General features: G+C 32.8%; 1 long non-coding RNA gene across 1 annotated transcript; it reads left to right on the forward strand.

Moving 5' to 3' along the window:
• Window positions 1–3,325: 3,325 nt before the first annotated feature.
• On the forward strand, window positions 3,326–5,479 carry LOC111088229. Its single transcript, XR_002612822.1, has 3 exons — window positions 3,326–3,602; window positions 3,911–4,018; window positions 4,477–5,479. It is a non-coding gene; the product is annotated as an uncharacterized LOC111088229 (long non-coding RNA).
• Window positions 5,480–5,743: the final 264 nt, after the last annotated feature.

The raw sequence follows: 5,743 nt of genomic DNA on the forward strand, positions 1-5,743 counted from the left end.
AATGTCTTTTTTGCTATATTTTCAAACTTTGTATTGGAATAAGGAAACAATAAATGAATGAATGACATGTGAAATATTTCACAAAATATTTCTTCTTTGAAAGGTGTTGTTAATTGACTGCATCCATTTAGGAAGTTTTAGACGTAACGTTTCATCAGATCCATGAAGAAGATGCAGTCCATTAACAACACCTTTCAAGTATACTTCTAAGCCTTCTCTTAAGCAAGAAGAATCTTTCTTCTTTCTTAAAGTTACGGAGATTGCTGAAATTATATTTTATTGAAAGTTCAACCTGTCCCTACAGACTTACAACTCTAAAATATATAGGGCTCGATTTCCCGCGGTGGACACAACAGATAGCCCAATGTTGCTTTGTTCGAAAAATAAGCCAACAAACAATCGTCTTTCAACATAATACTCTGGTTAGATAAATAGAAGCCTAACCCTTTTCATTTTGAGCATTAATTATGTAGTAGAAAATTTTTTAAACGTTGTTTTTTCGTTAGATGCGGGATGACTTGCTCTTTGAGTAAATGTTAGCAACTGCAAAAGGGAGGGGAGAATGCCATACTAAAAATATTATTAACATCGCTGAAGAATTCGCCAAAAATGCTTGGTTTCTTACCAATCAGAAAATTAATTGCCTCAAAAACTGTGCCCATGGAGCTATAACAAGAAGCCAGAAGATCTATCTAACACCTGAGAGAGGAATTGATAAATGGACCATTCCAAGTTTATGGAAATCATTCTAAATGCAATTCTGATTTCTCTTTTAGTATAACGAAAAAGAACAACCGAACATGTACATCTGATAAAAACTTAATTAACTGTTGGCGAAATTTTCGTGTCTAAATATTCTTTACATTGGACAATTTCGAATTTTTAGTCAGGAAATCTGATAGACTACTGAGTGTCGAAATAACCAACTGTGCTGAAACATATATACATTTGGTTGTAAAATTTGCTGGTGGCCAACAGTTCAATCGTTCAAACAGAGGGGCATATCATTTCAAGTGTCAAGCTGCTGGACTGTCATATCAATGAGGAATGGAGTGGCACTCTTGGGGGTGAAAGAAAATCACCACAACAAGACCCTCAGCAGTTGTGAACCGCTTTATAAGTCGGCTTGAAACTAGAAACTGGGATTGAGATGACGACTTTTCACAGAAGAAGGGCGTCAGAGGCGATATGAACCGAGAAGAAAAACGTCCAAAATGGTGAAGGGCGATCAATACTATAGCACTAATGTCTAACAGCCAAATCTTCAGCATGAACAGCTGGAAGAGCAGAGGGAAACAACAATATTTTCTCCAAATGTTTTATTTGAATGAAAGAGAACTAAACCAACTGGCTGATCGTACAAGAACTAAAGCTGAATGTTTGGAATGGCTTCAAGAACGAAGGAAAAGTCTAACATCATCTTGCTTTGGTGAAATCTGAAAGCTGCGAGAAACGACATCATACAGTAGAATTCAGTCCCGAAGCGGCAATGTATGCGAAAATTTATGCAGGTCTGGCGATAAAAACTTACAGTGAAATATAACATGCGTCGGTTCAACAATGTGAATTACTTGTTCATCCACAAGAAAGTCATTAAAAACTTTTGATCTCAAATTAGCTAACTGTATAAATCAGAAGTAAAATAATTTGAAGAAAAAAGTAATTTATAAGTCAATAAAAACAATCATGTATGACAGATTGACAAAAAGTATTTAATGGCATAGCAGAAGAATAAAACCTGTAATGATTAGAATGTTTGTTTGTAATTAAGTACAAAGCTACACAATGAGCTATCTGTGCCAACCACGGGTATTGAAACCCGGATTCTAGCGTTGTAAGTCCGCAGACATACCGCTGTGCCACTTGGGGGTAATGATTAGAATACATTGAGTAATCAGTGTGTTAACATTTTTTTTCACCAGTTATCTCACTAATATCTCATGAGCCATGAATACAAATAACTTTCATAAATATAAAATTATTAAAGTATATCTAAATATATAAGAATTATATACTTAGATATACATTAATAAATATATAAGAATTATTTTAAACATTATAAACATACAATTTAATGAAATTAACTATAAAGAAAATTTGAATACAAAAAATACAAAACACCACTTGTTTCTATTTGCTATTAAGATTCACAAACCTTACCAATATATGAAACGTGACATTCTCCAATAGCTCAGCGGTAAGTCTGTAAGTTAATGACAGTAAAAATCAAGTTTCGCAGTAGGCAGAGAACAGGTAGTCCATTGTATAGCTTTGCGCTTAACAACTAACCGATAAACCAATGAAATATTTATATACTTTTCAGCGTTCACTTATTTGTGGTAGTGCACATACAATATCACAACCTGATGGAAGCTATAAAAAAAAGGATAAAATAATCAAACACGTGGTAAAACCCTGGCGATTTCTATAAAATATTTTGAAAACGCTAGAGAGTTATCATTTGTTTCTTTTTTCAAATATGATTTACTAACTATTTTGCTCTTATGTTTTTCAACTACCGTGAATAAACAAAAGCACAATAACTGTTTATCTAGATCCTTATACAGATGTTCTAAAAATATCATGAACCACGATGGTGGTTCATAATACGGATCGCAAGGAATTTCGTAAAACGCTTAGAGAACGTTCGGGTAAAAAGAACTTTAAACAGTAAAGATTAAATTCAAACAACAGTTTAAAACCGTTACTACTGACTTGTAAGGCTGTTCACATACAAAAATGCATAAAAAAGTACGCATGCTACACATACAAGGAAAAGAAAATCCGTTTTAATTCTTCTTCTTTTCATTATTATTATTCTGTTGCCAGCCTACAACAAACACGGCCTGGTATATTGCTAGCCTAAAACAAAAACGGCCTGGTATATTGCACCAAAAACGTTTGTAGAATACTAAATAAGGTACGTCGAATGTGGTATGGGTTTGAGAAATCGATTTTTTTCTTCTATATTTTATCTGAGTTAAAAACATCACAATTCTAGTGTAAACGATGTTATCATTACTCCTTGAAGTTGGATTTTTTACAAATATTTGGTGTTCCCTAAAAAGCTTAAGTACAGGGTGAAACAGGAAGTACCAGACAATAATAGATGAATATTAGACGACTGTAGCATGTACACTATACAATCGGTGTCTTTAGTAAGCCAACCCCTATATTATGCATGAAGTGAAGGAGTAAAAAAAATCAATACACATAATATTAAATTCTATCACACACATTCGTAAAATAATACATAGACTTCACGTGACTTCAACATCAAAAGTTCAAGAGATCATCGCCATCTTGTAGGGCACGCTACGTGGATGTTTACACTTGTCTCGTCATTGAAATTGAAATTGCTCTTAAGCTAAATGTAAACAACACAATGGTTAATACCTGTGTTATTTATGGATGTCACAATATGTCAGATCCTGGGGAAACTAAAAGGTCATACTATGTTGTCCCAAAAGTAATTACAAATCAAGGAGAAATGACGAATGATCTGTCAACAAAATGTAGATAATTGTGGATTGCAAGGATAGGGAGAAAGGACTGGACACCAACACCTTATTCCAAAGTGTTTTCCAATCATTTTGTTACAGGTAAGCATAAAATTACATTGTATCAACTGTACGTTTTTCTGCCCAATATCCAACAATGTCCACGCACAAATACCCTGTATTTAGTTGTCTCTTGTGGCAATAACAAGTGTTAGTCACGACTTGGTGTATAAGGTATTCTCTAATTTTTAACAACTTTTCTTGAAAGGAACTAAAATAATAAGAAAAAATAATTGAAATTAATTATTTTAGCTGCAGATAATATAGTACATTACGTGTACAAAAGCCAAGTGTACAACGTACTAAATCTATATTAATTTTTAATTCGATCAAAATTTTATTTTTTTCAGGCAAACCTTCTGTTCTCCATGACCAAACACATCCAGATTGAGCACCATCACAGAAACAGGGACCACAAAATTCTGTACAGGAACCTTAGCTTATAACTCAATGATCAGGTAATACATGTACTTCATATAATTTATATACATGTAAATGTAGTATTAACCTATGGGGACCCAAGTTAGAGTAGGTTTTCAGTATCCCCTGCTTTTAAAATTTTACAGCTATAATTCAGCTATATTGGAAAGAATAAAAGATGTGTCCTTTCTTTTAAGCCTGTATTTAGAGAGTATTTCACATTAAAAAAATTAATGATCTTTTTATTGCTGAAAAGAGTGTAAATAAACAAACAAAAAACAAGAGAAAATAAACTAGCTGTAAATGTAATGGACACTGAAATTAGTCTATAGTTATATAAGGTCAAATGAAATATATTTTATAACTAGCAGAATTATAGCAAAACAGATTTTGCATAATTTCTTGATTTTTTTGTTTACTCGATAAATGTGTTTTAAATTGAGATCTTTTAATTTCAAAATGTTCATCCTAGTGCAAGTCTTAAATTTCTTTTCAGATTTTCAAGGGTACAACAAAGCAGATAAAAGAAGAACAAACTGTTGCAGAAACACTCCTTGACCTTCACACAATGTTTGAAGAAAGACCTTTGGCTTATGGAAACTTGAATGGACAGAAAACTTGTATTTTTTAAGGGAAAATTGGAAGCTAACTGTCTTGTGAATGATAGTGCAGATCCAAAAATGGTGGGAAAATGAGAAATAAATTCCAAAGACTTATGAGTGAAAACATGAACCTTAAAGAAAAATTATCCGAGATAAAATTTACCCCAGAGACATTAAAAGGGGAGAGAGAAAAAGTGAAATACCTTACAGATCTGTCTGGATATGCTACTCTTATGCAGTTATTTCAGATGCTTGAACCATTTATACTAAAAACTGACAGAAGCTCCTTGACAAAAGTTGAGAAATTAATTCTTGTGCTAATGAAACTTAGATTCATTAAATTTACATGTAATGCATGGATGAATGAAAGGATTTATATATTGGACAGATAGAGAACAATTACATCTTACTATGCCCATGGAATTCAAGAAAAGTTTTGGTTTTGGTTTCAAGATGGCAATTATTATATATTGCCTTGAAATTTATATTGAAAGACCTTCAAACTTGTTAGCTAGAGCTAAGACGTGGCCATACTTTAAGTACCACAGTATTGTTAAGTTTCTTATCGGTATTACGCCACAAGGAGCTGTATGATTTCTTTCTAGTGCTTGGAATGGAAGATCAAGTGACAAAAAATAACAGAAAACTGTGGTCCAAACTTTCACCAGGTGATGTTGTACTGGCAGACAGGGGTTTTAATATCTCTGAGAGCGTGGACTTGATGTGTGCAGAAGTAAACATTCCAGCATTTACCAAAGGTAAAAAAAAAAGTTGTCTCCTCTTGAGATAGACTCAACCAGATAAATAGCACATGTAAAAATTCATGCTGGACTAGTGCGAAATAAATGGACGATATTGTAAGAAACTCTACCAATTGACCTCTTACGAAGTGAGGATGACCAAGATTCTTTAACAGATAAAATTGTTTCAGTCTATTGTGTATTGTCCAATTTACATGAATTTGTTGCACCTTTTGATCAGATATCTGTTTTAAACAAACTTAATATTGTTTTCATTTAGTTATTACTGATACAGTGCAGTCAACCATGCGTACTTTATATATATTGTAACATTGTGATTGTTCAAATAACAGGTAAAATTTTGTTTATATAAGAAAATTTGCCATATATTTGCCAATGGTTATGGTCTTACTGTTCAAAA

Source organism: Limulus polyphemus, unplaced genomic scaffold, assembly GCF_000517525.1.
Source record: "Limulus polyphemus unplaced genomic scaffold, Limulus_polyphemus-2.1.2 Scaffold3370, whole genome shotgun sequence".
NCBI lineage: Eukaryota > Metazoa > Arthropoda > Merostomata > Xiphosura > Limulidae > Limulus > Limulus polyphemus.